At 37.1% G+C, this 23555-nt stretch overlaps 1 protein-coding gene and 1 pseudogene across 44 annotated transcripts in view; one reads left to right on the top strand and one right to left on the bottom strand.

Annotated features, from left to right (window-relative positions):
- Ptprd (protein tyrosine phosphatase, receptor type, D) overlaps positions 1-23555 on the top strand; it is a 2322278-nt gene that overhangs the window by 1649399 nt on the left and 649324 nt on the right. For all 44 annotated transcript variants that reach the window (XM_063288539.1, XM_063288540.1, XM_039111462.2 and 41 more), the window contains one exon: positions 20928-20966. The gene's annotated coding sequence lies outside the window, so the exon portion shown is untranslated. The remainder of the gene's footprint in view (positions 1-20927; positions 20967-23555) is intronic.
- The window catches only part of Cog5-ps1 (component of oligomeric golgi complex 5, pseudogene 1), a 172215-nt pseudogene that overhangs the window by 97713 nt on the left and 50947 nt on the right, over positions 1-23555 (bottom strand).

Genomic DNA, 23555 nt, shown 5'->3' with positions numbered 1-23555 from the left:
TACTACCTAAACTGAGCATGAATTCAATTCCTGGAACCCATGTGGTAGAAGAAGAGAATTTACTCCTGCAACTTGTCCTCTAACCTCCACATGTATGCTATAACATACAAGCATTCATGCACTCACGCATACACACAAATAATGAATGGAATAAAACATTTTAATAAAATTAAGATTTACTTAGATCATTCCTGCTCTTTCCTCCCTCCAACACCTACATGTCCTCTCAATTTTGTAGCCACTTTGATTATTGTTATTATCATTGCACACATGTATATATAAATATGTAAATACCACTTGCTGGGTCTGTTTCATGCTACTTATATACATATGATTTCAGGGCTGACTACTTGGCATTGGTTAACCAATTAGGGGCCTCATCCCTTGGAAACACTAATTGTCTCTTTCTTGGCATTTCTTAATTGCCTGTAGTTTGTCAAAAGGTAGAACACTGTGAGATTTCCTCCTTCAATATTAGCATGTCTATTGAGAGGGTCACTATTGGGCTTGTTTAGGTAGGATATAATCTCACTGTGCTTCTACCTGACCCTTACCATCTTTACATCTCCCTTCCAAGATGTTCCCTGAGCCTCAAGTGCAGGAGTTATATTACAGCTATGTCCATTCATGCTAGGACCCAGCCCCAAGATCAGTTGACCTCTCCATTTAGATCACTTATGACTCTCTTCTATGTTCTTCATCTGCTGCAAAAAAGTACTTCTTTGATGAGGGGTGAGAGAAACAGTTATCCGTATAACAGTATTACAATAAGTTTGAGGATGCAGTTAAGGACTATGCTGGTTTAATAAAGCGGAAGTTGTAGGTTCTCCTATAACATCCATGAACTCACTAACCACCAGTAGTTCTCTAGGTTTCCAGAACAAGGCATGGCTTTTCTCTAATTGAGAAGGTATTAAGTTCAGGCAACCAAATGTTGGTTATCACAAGATATGATTGCCTCTATTGTACAAGGTTCTCCCTGCCATTGTGATCATTGCTGTGGTTCACAGTCTTCAGAGTTAGATAGGAAAATTGCCGCTCTGGCTGGTTAGTTTCCTCCTTGAGGTCTAGCTTTCATAGTACAGGAAAGTGCTTTGCAAGTTGCCTGGAGAAAAAAGTCAATAAAACTATTAAGAAAACTTTTCGGAAGAGAACAATAATACTAATACACACCAGAATATTCTCCTACTGAGATACATGCCATGCCTTAATTGTGAACCTCAGAAACTACCTTTAAGTTAATAAAACAGGCAATCAATCTGTAATAACCTTTCTGGAAACTCGGGATGTCACTAAAACACAAGAGAACCAGATACATAAATATCCAGGAAATAATGAAGTTGGGCAAAAAGCAGTTACCTTTAAATCCAAACTACAATTCTAGTACTATTAGCATACAGGATGTCTAGTTATGCTCTCTTTTGCTACTGTGCTCTGATTAAATATTGTAGCTTCTATTGACTAGAAATTGAATATTGCTAACTCATGACCTGATGTTCAGAAAAAATAGATATATTGACTTACAGCTATGCTATATTCCTTATGCTAGTTATAATGGGCTGGAAATGCCAGTATGTCATACTTTCATCCCCTGTACAAAGTCCTTATGTCCTTACCAAGGTTCATAAGATACATTTCTCCCTGAAATAAGAAAGATCCAATTTTCTACCTGTTTCTTTGGGGGAAAAAATCATATCTTCTGTGACTCAAGCCCTTATTCAGCCCTGCTGATTTACCTGCCTGGCACATCTCACTTCCTTTATCAGGTGACCCAACCCCAGATCCTTTAGGGACCTGTATTTCTCATTCTCTATTGTGAGTCTGAGGTGAGCTGCTGGTCTCATTTCTCTGCTGTCTCCTGGTACATGACTCTGAGTACCAACCTCTTAGCAGCAGTCATCAATCCAGACACATCCATTTGACCTTGCCGGACATACGTACACATTCCCCAGGCTTCTCCTCTGTAAAAACTGATAAGAAGGAATCTGCTTTCTTCTTTCATTACAAAGCAAGAAGGAAGAAGCTATCTGAAGCTTCACAGAAACAGCGGGCCTGAAAGAATAAAACCACTGTGTAAGAAGAGTCAAAGATGAGAGACACAGGAAGAAGCAGCCCAGTGGTGCCTGCAACTCCAGGTCTACTCACCATGTGCAGCTTCATTAAGTAAATCAATAAACTCTCCTTTTCATGTGCAAGCTAGAGAAAATTGGATTTCTTTCACATAAACAGCCTTCTAAGAAATATGTTGTTCTTTTTCTGCCAAAACTAAGGAAACCTAAAATAACTTCTTACATTTTATAGACTTCTGCAAACAATTCCAAAAAAAATTCACATTTTTATTTCACATCACTAGAAGATACAGTTGGGGAGGAGACAATCTGGGATTTCAGATCCCAGTTGTTGTTCCTAGCTGTGAGACCCATGAGTTCTGTGGTTGAGGGTTCAGCCCATGACTTATTGTTTCTAGGATGTCTAGCCTCAATTTGTTTATTAAATTGAATTGGGCATCTTACAGGAACTTGTAGTGCTTTCTGTAACAATAATTTCCAAGTGATTTCTGGTACGGTTGCTTTCTCATTTAAGTTCATACCTCCTTGGAGTATAATTCTTTTTCTTTATTTGAAACGATGAAGACAAGAACTATGGAAAATAAATTAGTATGGACCCGATTTGTTTAATAGCTTCAGATATATGTCCCTTACCGGTTTGTTAAAGATACTATCTTTTGTAATATAATTCATTGACAAATATTTCCATAAGAGAGGTACCATCTGCATTTCAGTAAATACTGTGTGTGGAGCCACAAAGACAGGAAAGATTCTCAGTGATTTCAAGTCAATACCAGGACAGCATACAACCCTGCAGTGATAGCGTAGGATCAGCTCCATCGCTAAGATTGAAGAATTTATTATTTAGAATTTACACTAGGAAGTGAAAGCTTTTCAGAGGTTTAGAACTCCTGAAGACTGTGTCTCGGCTAACACTTAGAGGGACATTACAGGCTATTCATATTGATAATCTCTGTTAGGCTAAGGAGAGCATGTAATTCATTTTAGCATCTTGTTTGAAGCAGATATCACCAGTGGAATTACACCCAGTGATGTCAATAGTTTCCTATTCTGGACATTTAGAAATTCTAAAATATGTTCCTTTTACAATAGATCTGAGTACAAGGGTTAAAACAGGTACAAAAGCCATTTTGAAAAGCTCAGAAAGTGTTATTTATGAACAGCACAACACAGTGGCACCGAACACCTTTACACAAGAATAGGCGACTAAGAATTAGCGAGGTGTGAGGCTACTCTGCAGGACAAGTGCTTAGAATATGTTTTAAAATTTAGACCTTTAAAATCTCTAGGATTTTCTAGCTTAATCAGTGTTTATTAAAGAACAACAGTACACCTTTCTGGGAGAAAAGGATGGAAACATATGGCGTTGCTTTCTTAAGCCTCACACGAGAAGACTTGCCAGGCAGTATATGTCACATGAAAATACCATAGTATAAAAGTTCTGGAGTCTCAGCACCTGCTTTCAAGTTAGCAAATAACTGTGGAACCCTTCCCACATGAGTGAAAATGCAATGCTGAGTTTGATATCACTTCCATGGCTTATAACAGCTCAGTGTCGTTACAAAGAGTGGGGCCTTAATAAGTGCAATCTTCCAGCTTTGTCTTACTGAATTTTCACACCTGCATTGGTAAAGAAGAAGTTTAGAGAGGTCATCAGGAGGTGAGGATACTCACACTTGAGCTACCCACAAAAGATCCAGGCTCTACACTGAGGTAGATCCACAGTGAACATGTTGGCTCCTCAGTAGTGGTGGGATGGACAAGAGGCTTCTTAATTTGGCTGCAGCATCTGCAGGTGATCCTTTTAAAGACCTCTACTCGGTGCTACAGAATTTTATGAGATATACTGTAGAAAAGAATCCCAAAACAAGACAGAATAAAGCAAAGTATGAATTTATTTTAAAAAATCCTTTAATGTGCACTTAAGCATAGACAGGAGAGAAAGAAGCTGACAAAAAGGACTATTGTACCCTATTCAAGTGCCCAGTGTCCAAGTGTAACTCTGGGTTTCCCTTGATTAATGATATCTACATATGTGGTGTTGGAGGTTCCTAAGTTTACATTGTTCCAAGAATATAAATGTGATAGATATGTACAATGAAGTTTTAGGCAAACTTAATGGAGAATGAAATTATGACCTTTTTTAGGAAAATGATAGAAGTATTGATTATTATGTTAAACTGATCTTGGTTACAAATATTTAACCAGTGTCTATTCTACCCACTTATGCTTTATAGATTTACACAACTGTTCACCTTTGTAACTCATTGTACAGAGTCTACATAAGATATCATTAGATTATCCTTCTCAAATGACAATATCATTTTGGTTCCTCATTTCCTTCTATATTGGGAGCATAAGAGCTTCTAAATACAATACACAAAAACATAGCAGAGACTGTAAAGAAAAGGATGTGATACATGGTACCCATAAGAGATTTAAGTCCCTGTCATAGAGAATCATTTAACATAAAAATAATAGTAATCATAACACACATTGAGCAGATACTAGCTAACCTCCAAGTGACGAATCATGACAAGTCATTGCATATTCAATGCTATCACTATCTGTAATTTCTTCAGTGAGGCTTGATGGAAGTATCTCGAGGAGAAGAATTTTGTGGAAGATAACAAAATAAATACAGCTGAGACTAAAGTGGCTTAACATCTAGCCCAAACCAACTTGTTCCCAGTCAGTCAACAGATGTTAGGTCTCTGTCTGCCTTTATCATGCTACCAGAGTTACACATTGCCATCCTATCTTTTCCCTTTCTTCCTAGGTCTTATTTTACCTATCCCAGAGTTTAGAAACTGGGAAGATAACTGTTACAGAAGTTCTGAAGTTACATACAACATGTAAGCATATACCATCCTCAGACAGGCTAGTCCCAGAGTACTGCATGAGAGTCATTAAGATCAACTCCATTAATACAAAGTGTATGTATGTTCTCATTCGATTTCAGTCCATCTTCAAACTCTTTCTTTGATAAAACAATATATGAACATATAGGGGAGGGGATTTCAATGGACAAATTGTACTACTTTTCCTTACCTTAAAAAAAATATTTTCTTACTGAAAGAATGTAAAGGAGGACAAGTTGATTTTGTCCAGCAATTCAGTGAAGTCAGACCATAGGTACTTGGAAGAGCTTCACGGCTTGGAAGGACTTCCCCTCATGGTAGATAAAGAAACATAAATCAAGACTTGGCAGGAGGCAAGGAGAAACTATTCTCAAATACCTATCTCCCCCAGCTTGGTCCTTATTTCCAGAATTTTCAGATCCACCCAATTACAGAATCTTCAAACAGAAAGCAAGTGTTTGAAATAAATGACCTAATACTGGGTAACATCTGTGAGATTTTCTTTTCTTTTATTTAAAATTAAAAAATGTTTCTGAAACTTTGCAACAAGGATATGCTGTGTTTGTTTTATCTTAAGACACATATTCACTGTCAAGGTCTTAGGTTGAACTTTGTCCAGGTTGGAAGCCAGATATGAGGCCTAGAGTGAATCATTTCCTGATTTTGCCTATCGTGTGGATATTCTACTATCATTTTATTTTTATTCTAGTACACAACACAACCTTTTAGGTCATATTATATTGTAGGAGTGTGAGTTTTTATGCATTATTATTCAAATCAATTTAACTTTCGTTATTAAGGAGAGTTACAATTAAATTACTTAGAGAGAAATAAATTATAATTGACCAAAAGTTCTTTGTATATATAATATCGTGGACTTGTTTCCACTGATAGTTCAGTAGAGTCAACGAGGCATATGTTGGAAAACCAACAAAGGAGTGGGCTATTCATATGTAGAATAGAGATAGGAAAAGAGTCGTCACTTGGGTATGGTAAACAAAAATAATTTTTATTCGGTATAGCATCATGGCCTATCCCTGAGGTTAAGGTTACAGTAGTATGAGAAAATTTCAGTATTTCTCTTGGGGCCATCAAGGTCTTATGCCTCCTTCCACTGAACCCCATTGTATAACATTTTAATTTCCTTTATAACTAATCTTTCAGAGGATATTGAGTTGCTATAGTAAATAATTACAGTACATTTAATAGGTTCTTATTGGTCCAGGATTGGTAACTATTAAAATATGTAGTATGATGACTTTTTCTTAACTTTTACATGTCAATTATTATTGGAGAATCCTAGCTATGATATACATTATACTGTGTTGTCATCTATCCTTTGGCTGTCCCTGGTTAAGGTAAACCCTTAATAAAAAAAAACAATTTCCGGGGTTGGGGATTTAGCTCAGTGGTAGAGCGCTTGCCTAGGAAGCGCAAGGCCCTGGGTTCGGTCCCCAGCTCCAAAAAAAAAAAAAAAAAAAAAAAAAAAAACAAAAAAACAATTTCCTTTTCTCTGAATATCTTCACTTGTTTATTTTATTTATGTAAGCTTTCTTGAATTCTTTTTCTACTAACAGGGCATCAATTATTCACTCCATTGTTTAGAAAATGGTCTGGAAATCCCTATTTACCATGCAAACTGCCAAGAATTTTTAATTTTAAGAATGCTTACAGATAATGAGGGCAATCCTAGCCAGAGGATGATAAAAAAATGTGATTAATCAGGACTTTGTATGGCAGAAATTGAGTATTTTTTTATTAGTGAGTCAGTGAATTGAAACCCTTAAATCTTACTCAATTGAAGAAAAACATAGTTAAGTTTCAAAATAAGCATATAATAGTTGAACATTTATAATCATTTAATGAAAGAGTAAAGAAAATGTGCAAGCTCCCACCAAGTCATAAAGGTAAGAGCAATTTATATATACTCAATGCTTTTATTCAAACTAGTCAGCAGATCTACTGAGCATAAGGTATTGCCAAAATCTACTTCAAGTAAAAAGCACTAATAATGGTGGTATTATGTACGCATAGTTGAATAATAAACTATTCCTCTAGAAAATGGTGGGTGAAGAATTATAGGGAAAATATAGATTTCTGTCTGATGCAGAGCATAGTAAAGTTGTAATTTCATCATTATCTCCAAAGACATTGGGTCACATTTATTCTGTGACTCATGACACTACTTAGGAAGTACAGAGAAAACAAATATTTAAAGTGTACACACACACACACACACACACACACACACACACACACACACACTTGTATCAGGCCAGATATCCTTTTTAAAATATTACTATAGGAAACAAGAATAAAAGTGCTCCAGTTTTTAATAAGCATTAAGGCAGCATAACTGAGTGAATTTTGCTAAGAGCTTTCACACAAACAGGAAGAAATATAAGTTTTCAAAGGAAAGAAAGAAAGAAAGAAAGAAAGAAAGAAAGAAAGAAAGAAAGAAAGAAAGAAAGAGGCAAATACATGTTACAAGATAACAAATGGTTAGTGTTGAAATAGGAGGACCCATGTGTTCATACTCCTATATTAGCTTGTTGACTTCTTCTACAAAGAATGGCTGTGAATGATATGTGAAGGAGCTTGCTCTTTGGAGCAAGAAACCTGAATAAAAATAATGAATGAGGGCAGGGGTCCTACTAGTTTTGGTGAGGGAGAAAGTTTCCTGTAGATATGAGGAAAAGCACAGCCAGAGGCATATGGCAGTCTCCAGACTGAACTAGGCCATTAAAAGAAAAAGAAAAAAAAAAGGTTGTGCGGATATTGAGAGAGGAAGAGAAAAGAACAGAAAGGAAGCAAAGAGAGTACTTTGCAGAGACCAAGAGGCCAAGAGACCAAAAGTACTGGTTGTCAAAATGGCTGAGATTTTATAAGGAATCAGAGAAGCTAGGGGAAGGGAAGTCAAGCTGCATAGTCTAATGTATAATACAGGATATGTCAGCCAGGATGACTCTGCAAGAAACCGGGGACTGAGGAATATGTCCTCAGGTCAGAGTCCTCTTTGGTATGTTAAATAGATACCTCAACCAGCCATTTGTGAGTTTGAGACCTATCAGAACCCACAGAAGTTAGACTGATGTCTTTCATAGAAACTGGGAGATATTGATAGATCCTCTGGTTGCAGCATGGGCCACAGACATTAACATGGTCTCCAGAATGTTTCTCGGGGAGAAGAGGTGGCCAGGGTGCATTGTATGAAGTTCCTGAAAATTAATAAAAAATATTACGTTGATAAAACTACCTAGGACATACTCATATCCCTTGACATTCACACTTCCGAGAAGACTTCAGGTTCTTGAGAAAAGCCACTTACACATAAGGAATTGTTTATTTTGGAAAAGATGTATATGAAAACGTACTTGAAAATATTTTAAGATAAATACTCTAACAAAATCAGATTTTAAACAAAAGTAACTAGCCTCCAGGTTTCATTCCAGTGCCCCATTGTCCATGCCAACGGTTTTGTCCTCAAGTTTGTCTTTGTTCACTGTACTGTCAACTGTAGAACAGATTCTAAGCTACCCTCCGAATATGAATAATTGAAGAGATACAACTAGAAAAGGAGAGTCGTACCCATCTAGAGCTAACCATCAAGGTACCCAGACCCATGAGCTCCTGTACTCCTGCAGTCAGTCCTCTAAAGGCTATCACTACTCCGTTGTACAAAAAGAAAAACATCAGCAGTGGGCCAAGACTTTAGACAGCACTGCACCAAAGTCTCAAGGCTAACTGAAAAGAGGCATCCTATAAATATTCTCTCACACTGCAGTTGGTTTCTACAACTAATAGGCGCCAAGAGCTGCGTGGCATTCCTATTCCAAGCACAACACTGCTGCTTCTGAAAGAGTCTAGTGAGTTAGGTAATAGTTTTAGCCGATTTTGTTGATGACTCTTCACTGTTTGATAACTCACCTCTAGCCAGAAAGTTTGTAGATGGGAGAAGTGTGTTGTAAGCACAGGTTGATATGACCCTAGAGGCTGCCTGCCTACTCAGAAGTAGGAGCTCAAGAGACTTGCCACAGGCTGGGTCTGTATTGGAAGGATTTTGCATATGCTTGAAAAGGAGCCTCTTTAAATAAGAATGTTAAGCGTGCATGTAACCAGCTTCATGATACATTTGGTACATTGCTTTATTTGATGCTGACTCTGAGGATGGTAAGAAAGGAAAGTATTCTAACTAAAGTTTAAAAAACAAACATACAATCAATCTAACAAACAGAAAACTGAGCGTCAGGAAGGTTAAACAACTTGATCAGGGTCTCTAGGTTCATGGCTGGAAGGGCTAGGACTCCTCCAGAGAACCACCCAACTGCTTCTCTGCAGCTTGGAACGGGACAATCTCCCCATGGTGATCCCGCCATGTATAGATCTGTAAAACTTACGGAGGGTCTAGGATTTCTCTTCAAAGTTGAGCTGAGTAAGTGTTAATTCTGGCAAATCAGGGGCCCTCTCGAATATTTCTGCCTTTGTTTTTTTGGTTTTTTTTTTATGGTTTTTTTTTCTAACTTGTAAATAGATTTCTCTTTTCTTGATAGTCTCTGCAGGTAGAGAATAATATTTAAGGCTTTTCAAGCCTGTTTCTGCTGTGCTTTCTGAGCAAGTCTGTACACTACTTACCCAAATTGGGCCCCGTTCTGCAGTTTTTATTCAGGTAAAACTAATAGTTTCCCCCAGAGTGAGGAATGTGTAATCAATCCCATTGTTTGGTTTCAATGGGTTATTATGGGTGGAAGAATCGCTGCAGCAGAGGCAATTTAGAAAATCAGGTGCAATTGACTCCCGCCAATTTGCATACTATAGTCCCCAAAGCAAGAAGTCCCGGTATTTCAACTAGAGATAGTGCAATCATTAAATGAGACCACAGAGACAACTCAGAGAAGGGGAGCTGAGAAGGATTGAGGGGAGTAGAAGCAAGAAGAGGGGGAGGGGAAATGCATCTAGAATGACTTCCTATCCAAAAACTGGGGTGGAAGGAGTCTGAGTGTTTTCCAGTAAATATTCACAGTAAAATAATGCCAATGCCTTTCAAGATCCCGTTGAGGCTGGACTGCCACGTGGATTTTACCAGGACGCTGTCTAACAACATGGACATGGAAGTAATGCCTCTTTCTACAAGACTCACCCTAAGCTAAGCAGCACCTGAGGAGAAAGGAAAGGAAGGTAGCCAGATGAGAAAACACTGAAAATATGTTATAATGCAGGTAGAATCACCCACATCTCACAAATATTATAGCAACCCCTAAAGAAGGAATATGTGGACCACTTTCAGAAGCCTGGAAAGTTTATCAGTGTAATACGTAAAAAACCAAAACAGCGCAAAAGCCACAGCCTAAGACGAGGCTGAGCTGGAACGCAAGCCTCGATCCACTCTCACTAGACACGCTAGCTCAGTGTGTCTACACATGCAGAGTTTTCATTACTAAGCATTTCTCACTGCCTCCTACATGAAGTATCTTTTCAGAGCCGTACCTAAATATAGAGAACATTACCTGGGGTCAGAAAGCAGGTATTCTATCTCCCTTCGTCACCATTTCTGCTCCACACCTGCCTGTTTCATCTACTCAGGTCATTAAATGAAGATCTGTCTGTTTTTATGTTGCTGAGAATTAAAGAGTTCAAAGGCTGGCGCCAGTGCTGGGAGCTGCTTCAGCCAGGAGACAGCGATATGCACTGTGAAAAGGAACTGCAGCTCTGAGAAGCTTCAGTTATTTGCATTCCTTGTTTCAAAAAAAAAATCACTTTCAGTGTGTGGGGATGGCGGACATGGATACAGTCCTCATTTGCAGTGCTTTTGCTGGGTGGTGGTGGCAGCTGGACTATCTCTTCTCATCTCCTACAACCCACAGGCCCGCGTGCAAAACAGGAGGTAAAAATGCCATTGTCCTTAAAATAAAACTTGACTGTGCAGCTACGTATTGTAAGATATTTTTTAATTGGGGGGAAAAAACTTTTGTAGACAAAAGAATACATAATTCAAATAAAAACTAAACAGACACTGAAAATTAGTGTTTCTCATTAATAACTGTAAACAAAGCTAAGTAGTCAGATACATGAAATAGTCGCACTGTCCTTGAGGAAAAAAATCCCACTTTCATCTTGGAACTCTAGCCAGCTTTCTCCGTGACTCTCTGAGATATATTTCATTTCTTCAGTAACTCCCAAAATGTTCTTATAAGTTATTTCTTTCACGTATTTCTTTGCCTTATGGTTATGTGGGACCATGTTTTGGCCTCGCTACAAAGTTTATCTACACTCCCTTTCAAAGGATTAATCCAATGGTGAATATGTCATTACAGGAGCTATTATTTCATACATTTAATAAATGCTAACAATTTTCACTGAATCCACACTTCTCTATATATATTTAGTAAATGATATGAGCTGATAACCTATCAAATGTCAAGAGTCTTCTAAGTTTTAAGAATGTAAATATTGAGGACATAACGTGCAGACCTTTACCATCAGATAAAGACAAGGCTAGTGATCTGAGTTCAATTCCCAAAATCCACATTTGGCAAAGAGAAAATTGACTTCCAAACACTGTCTTCTGACTTCCTCACATGTCCTGTGGCATAAACTCATAAACACACACACACACACACACACACACACACACACACAAATCAATAAATAAATATAATTAAAAATTTTAAGAATGTAAATATTGATAAGGTCTTTCCTCAAGCCCTTACATTTAAGTGGGGGTAGTAGATACACAAACATGACTATAAATAACAATTTATAATATGTAGAGTGCAAGGAAAATTCATTTTTATAACCTTGTAAATTTTACTACATCAGTGACCGAGTAAATGGGGGTTGTACTGCTAAACAAGAGCTAAAGGCCCTGGGGAGCAACTGCAGGTAAAAACTGATTTCGAGATGAAGCAATAGTGACATATGAGTTGGGGAAGTGCAGTAACTCCCAAGAGTCCAGGTCCATTTTTCTTCCTGGCCTAGCCCTGAATCTTCTTTGATTGGCTGTTTCCTATGTGCATGGTATCTTTTATACATTAAGTGCAATCCTAGAGTGGCAGCCAGATGGAAAAAAAATTAGCTTCTGAGCCAGAAGACTTGGTATGCACTGTAAAGATAATAGTATTAGTCTGTCAGTGGTACATGCTGATTGAGAATGTAGATATTAAGTGGACAGAAAACAATAAATCGTCTGAAGTTCTTCAGGGGAAGTTTATGGTCTAGTTGTACTTGACAGAGAATGAGAAAAAGGCAAACATCTGCAGGAAGGTCTCAGCATGGTTCATGTGATGCAAAGGCACTAAGGTCATAGAACATCTGTGGAATCTCATGTTCCTGACTAACGTCTGTTTTTCTGCCAGGTACCATATTGATGCTAAATAACAAAATGCCAAACACATTCTTCATGCCCTTCTTAAAACATTTTCTCCTCTTGGCTGATTTATCTTTCTTGGATTTTTTTCTTCTTAGGCTCCATAATGCCGCAATGTTTTGGGGCTTTTGTTTGTTTGTTGTCCTCACATCCATGACTGATCAATTTATCATTGTACATCATTCTCCTTCAACTATGAGCACTCCCCAAATTCATATTTCTGTTTTCTGCATGATTCAACAACAGATCATCACTTAAAATTGCACTGAACTCCACATTCGGTTCTATTGTTTGTGCAAATTTGTTACCAGTTTTATCATTTCCATCCTCTACAACTCCTTGAGCATCTCAGCAAAGACTTGGAGACTGTTTAGTTCTGTGTGTTCACCATCACATCAGGATCAGCCATGGACTGGCTCCTTACAATGTTCTACCCAGGGGAGGGCCAATCATCTCCAAAACTGCACCACTCCAGTGTTTTCTGGGACTGAAATCTCTGTAACTAGGTTCTCCCATTCAATTTTACCTGGGTTCTTCCTGTTCCCTTAGTTTATAGCATCTAGATAGCCAGTTCCTTTCTCCATGTTATTTACTAGGTTAGTTATTCTGACAGTCTTCTTTGATAATATCTCTATAGTAGGAACAATTTAAGATAATGAATGCTTTTTAAACAAAAGTAGTCAGCAGTCAGAAAAACACACTCACAGACAGACAGACACACACACACACACAGAGAGAAAGACAGAGAGAGTAGATTTTGCTATTCTAGTTCTTTCTAGTTGTTATTATGTGCATTGTGAAGACCCTGACACCTAACTTGTATTCCATAGAATTCTCCATATTTCTATCTTTATGCTTCTTCTAACCAGTCATCATTTTTCAATACTATTACATAAAAATACATATTTAATCACCATAATCTTATTACAACAACTTAAATAGCTCAATACTGATCAATAGACTACTATGATGGATTATATTAGTTAGCAACATGACAAAATCTAGACGCACCAAAAAAAAAAAAAAAAACAAAAAAAAACCAGGCCTCTCACCGTGATCATGAAGGATCACCTAGATTCTGATGAGCAAAGTGAGAAAACCTATCTTGACTGTGGGTGGCACTATGCCATGGGATGGAGTCTAAATAAAAAGAGGAAAGTGAGTGAGCAGGCAACATTTATCTCTCTCTACTTTCCGATTGTGGGTGCAATGTGACCAGCTGTCTCAGGCTCCTGTTGCCATGGATTCTCCACCATAATGGGATGTACTCTGAAACTATGAACCAAGACAATGTTTCTTCTTTAAGTTGCCTTTGTCAGGATATTTTATTAGAGCAATGAGACAAATAACTAATACAGATATGTTGTCTTAGTCATAAATGTAACCCTTGTATGCAATGAAGTTTCTTTAAACATTACAAATTTTAAAAAGTACAAAAGTAATTAAATAAAAACATTAAATTTAACTTCACATGGCCTAAAAATTCTGTTACCCTATTTATATTATATAGTATATAATAACCAATGGCAATGAAACATCACAGTTCATTTCCTTCAAGTCTTCGGAGTTACATATCTCAATTAAGGACAGCTATATTTAAGATCCTATTAAGCAGATGTGGTTAGGAGATACTATATTGGATGATGTAACTTGGCAATATGTCCTATGACTCTTTTTTCAATTTCTGGCTCATATTTACCTATATACTTCTCCCTTTTTATAGAATTATTTTATGATGACATCTCAAAGCTCTTTTTTTTAAGCTGTATTCTTTCCATGCAATCCATTTCAACCAACATGAAATTATGATCTCATCTCCTGAAGTGCATTATCTGTACCACTTGAGGGTCGGTTCCTCTCTGCCTTTTTGCTTAATTAATACCTAAAAACAGTGTCCTAACAAGACTGTCAATATTTGGAAGACTATTACTGCTACCTGTCCGTAATGCCACTTTGTAAAATTTCTTTCATAAAAATAATACAGTAAATATTTTTAATCAATGATGACTGTATGGAGTTAATATAAACAGTCTTTATCAACAATCTTATATAATAAACCTATTGATTCTAGCAGCATACTTTACTAAACTCGTCATAATATAGATTTTATAAATTTCATTTAAAATTTATCTTCCGAGTTGGCAAATGGCTCAGAGGTAAAAGTAGTTACCATAAGTCTGGTGTTATGAATTCAGTCTCTAAGACTCACATGATAAAGAACCAACCCCCACAGTTGTCACCCATAAAATTGCTCAGAAATACTTTTTGAAGAATTGGGAGAAGAATATGTTAGGAAAGGTGATTAGACGAGGTATCTTCGAAATCACTTTGCACAGAGTTCTCTAGAGTGAATCTGATAGAAGAGGTTAGGCAGGTGCCTTGCTGTTAATGGATAAAAGTTAGGGTGGGTTGCATTTTTATATATACTGGAGGCTATGATCAGATTTCACACTGAGAAATACAGATCAAAGTGATGAATCCTGGTGTGAATGATAGAAAACTTGAATAGTTCCTATATTCCTTCCATCACAGGGGACCTGTGTACTAGTTATTATCCTTGTACTTGACGTATAAGTGCTAAGTGGACTAAGCGGTGGTTAGTTTGAAGAACATGACTCAAAAGAAAATTACAAGACCATATTTTAAGACTAACAAACATGGTTTAGTATAAAACTATTAAAAAATTACTCAGTAACATCCAAACTACCATCATCAAAAATTCTTCTTTTTACTTCTGAACCATTTATTCTGTTATAACCCATATCACCTCCATAGTATTTGATAAACCTTTTCAGATGTGTTCTTGGAATTGATAAAATACTTTTATTGTTTTACTAATTTCATATGCATATGCAATATATGTTGATCACATTCACCCTCAATCCTGCAAAAGTTACACCTCCTATTCCTTTAACTCCCTATGACTTTCTCTGTTTCCCTTTGATTCCAATTATAGTTTTCCATATAATCCTGGGGTAAAGGTCATCTACTGGAGCATCTTCTACCTATTATGAGAGATTTTCACAAAGAAAACTGGTGCCCCCTCTCCCCAAACCATCATCTGTCAATAGTTCCTCAACTAGGTGTAGGGCCTTATAGGCCCCTGGTTCTCAGTGCTGGAATGTTGAGAAGTTACTATGCACAGTTTCTATGCAAACTGTCTTCCTGTTAATATGACTATGCAAACATCTGAAACGTAAATGGTCATGTTATTAACATATAATAAATTATAAAAGTAAATTTAAACGTCTCTTAAGTTTAATCGATGTTTTAAAGCTTAGATGTCTGCCATTATGTTCGAGCAGCTCTCCAACGTGCAGGTTCAATCTTGGGGATTTGTTTTGCATGAAACCCCAACTGTCAAATCATGGGTGAAACCTGAAAAATATGTTTTTTAAAGTTATTTATTCTTTTTATAATAAAGGTTATTGCTAATCTACACACAAGGAAAGGTTAATGTGCAGAAGCAATCTCCATGCCGGATGATAGTCACCTTTGAAAATTTCAATATTGGGTACAAAGAACAGAGTAGCTGAACACATCATGATTGCTAGCTGATGCTAATCAGAAATGCTGAGGTACAGCGGGAAGCAGTACTAGGACAAGAGTGGAGAGCAGAAAGTCTCAGCAAGGGAAAAGGCACACCTTGAACAGGAAAGGGGCAGCGAAGCACGTAGTGATCAAAAACAAATCAGGAGCCATCATCAACTGTGACGAACAGCATTAATACTGTGGTTACCAATGAATACAGAAATGCTAACATTGAGTAGGAGCAAGAAACTGGACTTAATGCCTAACTTGCTGTGTAATGACATTGCATCAGTAACCTGTCCTGAACTGATGAAGTTAGTCTGCTGGAGCTTTGTGGAACTCCTTTTCCTGATCCGAGTGCTGTGCTGCTTCTCTGGAGCTAATGACTTCTGGTGACATACAAAGCCTTATGTAGTCTAAAATCTGCTTGTTCCTCCTAGTTCACCCTCTCACTCCTAACTATTTTTCTTCAGTATCTCTAACCATCCTGACCATATTTGCATTATCCAAACACTAGAGCTTGTCTCTGTATCAGGTTTATATCTGTATGCCCTTTCTAGAAGTTCCAACCACTTCCTCTGGCAAGATTATCATATTTCAACACAAATGATCATCCTTTAGTAGAACCTTCTTCATTACCAATTGCACTTTGTGCTAGTTTGAATAAAAATGATCTTTTAAACTTGGGTCTTAATGTTTTTCCCATAAGTGGTAACACTATTTGGAGGGGTAGCGTTTTTGAAGTAGGTGTGTCCTCATTGGACAAGGCATACCACTGTGAGGGCAGATTTTTGAGGTATCCTTTGCTCAAGCTTTGCCCAGTATGGTACCCAGGTGTCCTTCACAGAACCTGAATGAGTATGTTCCATGGATCTTGGTCAGCTACAAAAGCCAAAAGTGTTATAGCCCTTAGAAGGGAACCAAGAGTGCTTGGGCATCATCCTACACAAGGCAGGTAGCTGGAACCCAGGTCTGGTCCACTACTGTGGCATCATCAGTGGGCAATGGTTGTGAGCAGCAGTGGCATAATCCTTACCATCCAGGTGTTTCCAAGGTACAGTGATGTAAGCTTTTAGAGACAGAACTCTTTCCCAAGTGTTATAGCTTAGTAAAACAAAACATTCTCAGATGATCCTCGGTGAAATAACTCATGCACTTTATTCGGTGTGAACAGAGTCTTTATAAACATTGAGGAGCAGGGTGGGATTTAGGGGTAGGTGTTTCGTATGTACTCAGTTTGAGATGGTAGGAATGCTCTATCTTCATGGGGAAAGTACTCTGGCATTTTCTTTCCCTACATGACTGATTATCACGGTTCTCTCTGTGGGATGTCATACTTACATGTTCCAGAGCTGGTAGAAGCAGGCAGGGAGTGATTCCACTTCTACTGTTCTCGATTTTGAGATTCATGGAGTCTGCGCTCACTCAGCCTTACCAGTTCTGTCTGGTGGCACCATCTACCTGCTCCATACACAGTCTCTTTCTGCTGCCTTCAGACCAAAATTTAAAACTCTCTGCTCTCCTCCTGTACTATATCTGCCTACCTGTTGTCCTGTCCCCCAGTGTGGTGATAATGGACTAAACCTCTGAACCTGTAATCCAGCCCCAATTAAATGTTTTCCTTTATAAAAGTTGTCTTGGTTGTGGTGTCTCTTCACAGCAATACAACCGTAATAAGGAAACAGCCTTTATTATCTTCATGGGACTTAGCTGTATTTGAAACTTTCCAGTTACCTATCTCTCTTTCTTTTTGGTTACTTGTCTGTCATCTATGTACCATCTATTTATCTATCTATCTATATCTTCATCTCTCATCACCATTGCCATCATCATCACATATTACCTTTCTTGTTTAATGATTATGTTACACCTTAACAAATCTTTAGTGAGAAGAAACTGGATATCTTTCATCCAACTGAAAACTTCCTAGTGTCTAGAGAAGAACTCATGGTAAATGCTCAAATATACATGTTGAAGAAAGGAAAATTCAATAACATTAAGTGCTAAACATTTATTGTAATTTTCTAAATTTATAGTTATAATGAAAGATAAATATTGCTTTCTTTTTATGCCTATCATATTGTAAAAGAAACTAACTTTTGGAGAAAACTTGTTTGCTTATCCTGTGACTAATGACAGGCTGTTTCTGATGTTTTTGTCTGCTTTGGGGACCCTTATTTTCATACTGGGATGCATTGCCCAGTCTTAATAGAAGGGGAGGTGCCTAGTCTTATTGCAACTTGATATGCCATGTTTGGTTGATATTCCTGGGAAGTCTCCCCTAATGAACATAATATAAAGAACCTCATGGTATTACTGATGTTAGAAAGTACATATGGATGAATAGAAAGGAGATTGCATGGATACATACTACTAGATTTCATAGATAAATAAAGATTAATAAAGAAACATAGCTTCCCAATTAGGGGGGTAGTGACTGCCCATGGGTGTTAATAAAAACCAAGCTTCCAAAAGATTATTCTGAAGCTGAGAAATCTCTTGAGAAAACACTACAGTAATGGCAAAACATAGTTTCTCTAACAAGCTCTGATTTTATGGTTTCATTTTCTGTTTATATTATTGATTTCTATTGATACATAAAAGTGCTAAGTTTTAGGATGTTAGAAAAGAAATGTTAAACTATCTTCAGCAAACCTTGTCACATTGTTTTTCCTGATTCAATATACTATACTCAGAATGACCAATTTTTATAAATTGTGCTGAGTTCTTTTAAAATTTTAGCAAAATGCTACGTTTAGATTATTTTCATTTCACAAGTATTTGTGTAAATGTGTATTAAGATATATATTTTTATTGCCTTGCTACATTGTGGACATTAAAGACTCTAAAAAGTATAAACATAGTTGAAATTTGTTTTGTTTCATTAAAAAAATACTTTGTAACTTCATTCTGGCTGTGTAGGAGGCCAAAGAATTGAGCCAGTCAGATGGTTGAAGCAGGTAGCATCCTAATTGTGGGTCCTTCAGCTGTTCCATTCAATAAGTTATGACCCTCTCCAAGGTTGCTTCTCTCTCTAGGACTTTGTATGCAACTTAACATTTGCATTGCCTCACCGACATTCCAAACAGTATGTCTAAAAAATTTAATCTATTCAACTTTTATTATATTCTAAATCTGCAATATCTGAGGAAAAAGACAGCACAAGTCCAAAAGCCTGGCTAGCATTTTTGTTTTCTCCCTTTGTCAACCTTCACAGCCAGTCTGTTAGCCAGCCTCTCCTTTGCACTTATCAGAAACTGAGACAAAATCCTCAGACGCCACAGCTAATGTGGCAGTCCATACCCGCCGAGAGAATGCCACCCATCTTCACATCCTAGGCTCTATAACGGTCTTCTTGAAGGGAAGTAACTAGATTTCTATTTTCTTTCTTTCTTTCTTCCTTTCTTTCTTTCCTTCTTTCTTCCTTTCTTTTCTATTCTTTTTTCTTTTCTTCTTTCTTACTTCTCCTCCTTCCTTCCTTTCTCCATTTCTTTTCGACATAGTTTTGCCATAGAACCCAGGCTGGTCTTGAACTCCTGATCCCTATCTCAACTTTCTAAGTATTGGGATTATAGAAGTATGAAACCATGCACAGCAGTGGATGTTCTTTTAAAATAAAAATTGCAATGCCTAGCCACCATAATTTCATCAAAGATTTAATTATGCAAGTCATGTTCTGTAGTAAATACGAATGACATATTTCCATCTCTTTATTAAGAGTATTAAAATATAAATAATATTTTATAAGAAACAAATTATTTGACTGGTTTATATACATTTATATACCTATTAAGTGTTCGTTGCTCACACAATAGCAAATAAATACATCCATTAGCTCCAGAAGTTTAGTCTGATGTCTTCCTCTTCCTTTCCACACTCACAGAAACAGTTTTATTGATTTTCCTTGTCCCATTTGAATCAATTGGTATTTTTAAAATTTTACAGGCATATAACTTTAGAAGTAACTTAGTTAGTCCTATGTCCTGAACACATGCCCAAGTACCAAGCATGGTGAAAATATCTCTAATCCTAGCACTGAAGAGTTGAAGGCATAATAATCAGGAATGAAGGTTCGTCCTTGGCTACAGAGCAGATTCAAAGTCATGGGGGGATGCAAGATAATCCATTCAACAGTGTCTTATCAAGTACAGAAGCCATTGTGAAGAAGTATGAATACATTCATTAAGCAAAGGAGAAAAATGGATGCACTGTTTGTGAAGTAGCTTCTAGATTATAAAACTAAATTCCTTAAACACTAATACTTTCATTGATTTGTAGTTTTCTCAATCATAATAAAAATTACATTAACAGTAAATTTGTATTTGTTCTTTTTTAATTTAAAATATGTATCTATTTGTACTTATGTGTGTGCAGTATTTATATCATGCATGTTGCAAAGTGAGAAATTAACTTACATGAGTCAGTTCCCTCCCTCCACCATGTGGGTCATACAGATTTGACTCAGGTTTTCAGATGGTGAGAGGAGTCCTTACCAACTAAGCCATTCCACCAGCCCTTAATTACATTCTTACCAAGACTTTTCCTCAGCCCATTTTTGAACTCTCTCTCTCTCCCTCCCTCCATACTTACCTTCCTCCCTTTTTCTCTCTTCACATAATATTCAATTACACCCATAATCTCAAAGATTCTGTCTTTTTAAAAATCCTGTGGTTTTACCCAAAGCAACTCAGAGAGTGCTTCCTATCTTTACAAAACAAAATAAAATAAATCCCTCTTAATCTCAACTGAAGTTTACAATGCAAATATTCCTGTTCATACGAATATTTCAAAATGTTTCCAATACAAATACTTATTTGTATATATTTTACATTGGCAAGTACACAGGATACTTTTGAACTGTACTTCTCTTCCCAGAATAGTCAGAAAAAGTTTTGCTTCTCTGGGCTTGAAAGGGGGTGTTTTGGAGTGCTCCTTGCAATAGGAAGTGTGAAAGGAAATGCCATAATACAACCAATCTCACTTCTCTGTGGATTTTGACATTTCCCACTAGCCAAGTGCTATAAACATGCGTCACCCAAATGAGCAGTTTTTAATAGCATCATTTTCACGTTTTAATTGTTGTCACATTTCTTCTTTGTTTAGGAAGAAGCTTGGTGAGCACCCAGGGGATCTAAATAGCAAGTAAGATTTAAACCTCTCTGGTCTGGGCACAGATTTAAAGTTCCCTTTGTTTTATGATTTAACTGTGTCTATTTGCAAAAGTGGGTTATAGCTTCCTTTTGAAATTGGTAGAAATTCAATTATGTAGTTTAAGAAATAAAATTGAACTTTCGATGATGGAGACTATTTGAAAGTCTTAAGACTACATGAATTTTTTACTGCAATAGATGGATATAAAGAAATTAGGGACTGCGTGAAATTTCAAGACATAGGTCTGTTTTATTAGGAGAAGGAAGAATGAATGTGTAAGCTATTGGAAGGCGATCTTTTTTTAAATCAGACTTTTGTTATTGTTCTGTTCTGACTTCTTGGTGGGTTGAGGAGAAAAAAAGCTTCATATGCTAATATAAGTTTTAGCATTGAGAGGCTAGACAGAAGGCCTACCCAACATCAGAATGAGCTCTGTTGAAACACAGCTCTGTTGTCTAATGAAGGCAATAGAGAAAACACAATGAACAGAAATAAAGCATACAGTAAGAAAAGAACAGAAAATAGCAGGAGATGGAAACAAGCCAGGGTCCATAAAAGTCAGGGTAGCTAAGGAACCAAGTACATATCTAGGTAACCTGTTCCTCACTGAGATGGAGAACAGTGGAATAATACCAGAGAAAATCAGCAGTCAAGAACAGAAATTGGAGAATGGATACAGTAGATCACAACTAAAAGAAAAACAAGAAAGAAAATAGAAAAAAAATGTAAAGAGAGAGCAGAGAGAACAGGTTTTGTTTTTTTTCCAGACTTTACAATTTCACTTGCTTGACAATTTAGTTCATTGAAACTGGAACATGGGATTTCTTAAAAATAAAAGTGTTGAATGTACTTATATACTGTGTTGAAAAAAAAGATTCTACACATCATGCAATTATTTGATGTTTGGGGAATCTTGGACGATTCCAGCCATGTTTAAATAAGGGAACTGGCTCCTGAGTTATTCCTAGCTTCTCTTGTGACAATGTTCCCACACTCAGGAAGTTACTGACTTCTCCAAAATTGAAACCACGTATCTCACAGTGAAATAAGTAATTAAAATATAGTCCTAGATCATTGAAACCATATTTTAAACCATTCAAATTTACAGTCAGAATGGTTCGAATCACTTCTACATTCGGGCATAAGAAGCCTCAGAATTGCAGTGGAATTTTCCTAAAATTGCTATTTTCTGGCAAAGACAAGGTTAACTGTGGCGCTAGTCTCCATTACTATCTACAGATTTGCCAAGCAAAGTATAGGATGGATTATTCCCTTACAAAGCACAAAGCATACGCATTCAGCAAAGTAACTATCCTTCTATTGAGATAAACACGCAGATAAAGAGAGTATTTCCATGCAGAACCACTCTGGAGACATGACAAGGTTTATGCTTGTTACAGATCATGCGTGTGTGAATACAATGGTGTGTGTTGTTAATCAGATTGGTACTAACGGTAAACAAATGTTGAGAAATTTGTTGGTTATTTGTAAATCATATATATCCACTTTAAGTTCACGACTCTCTAAAATCACTAGATATCATAATTAAGGACCCTCAATCCAAAATACTCAAAAATCCGATAACTACTATTAAAAGTAACTTTTCTCCGGGTCTCAGTGTTTTCATATTAGGAATGAGTACAGTGTCACATTTTTATAGGTTTGCTGTGCCATTTGACCGTCTGTAACTCTGAAAGTATTCAGGAAAGTAATTAGACTGGAAGACATACTTAGGAGGCTGAGGTTTCAGCTCCCTACAAGCACCAGTCCAAAGGCCCAGCACCATAAAACAGGCTTTAAAGAAATTTGTGTGAGGGTTTATAGTTGTGATTCAATTTTAGCATTTTAAAAGGTTTAAAAAGTTATTTTGGGGGTTAACACAATGCAAAAATCTTTAGTCATCACACACATGGTGCAATGTCTGGAGTGCAGGGAAATGTATTCAGGCTCAGAAAAACCTCCAGGTGCTATTCCTTAAGATTTCTCCAGTGGAGTGAAAGGTGAGCTCTCCTTTCCCACATTTCACTAACTCTAGCCTAGGGTGGTTGATCTTACATTGTCTCCTTGGAGCCTCAATTAGGACACATGCAGAATAACCAATGGTCTGTTTTTAGATGAGTCGTGGGAAGCTTGAAAACATACCTGGCACGAAGGGGAAATGAAGCAGACACTAAAATCCTTCTTTGCTATATTACAAATGTACCATGCTACCTCGCTTAGAGAAACATGCCATCTACAGTGCCAACTATTATCATGTGGTATAGAGAAAATATCAAATGGAGGAGACAAATTTTAAGGGACAGCAAAGGTCATTGCTACTTCCCAAATAAATGAGGACTGAGAAGGAACCCAGTACGAGATGGTGCCTCAGGACCATCCATGGACAACCCATGCAGGAGGCACTAATGGACAATTTTTAAAAAGTGCTATAATTCTGTGAGCCTTGGATAGTTAATAGCAGAATTCTTCCCATCTGCTTGTACATGCCAGTGAAACCTGACTCCTCTGAAATCTTGGGCTAGTTTGGCAAACAGAGGCATCACTCCTGTATTTTCTCTATGTATCATCATTCCTCATCTG

The sequence above is a fragment of the Rattus norvegicus genome, chromosome 5 (genome assembly GCF_036323735.1).
Source record: "Rattus norvegicus strain BN/NHsdMcwi chromosome 5, GRCr8, whole genome shotgun sequence".
NCBI classification, from domain to species: Eukaryota; Metazoa; Chordata; class Mammalia; order Rodentia; family Muridae; genus Rattus; species Rattus norvegicus.
This window is presented reverse-complemented; position numbering and strand designations above follow the sequence as displayed.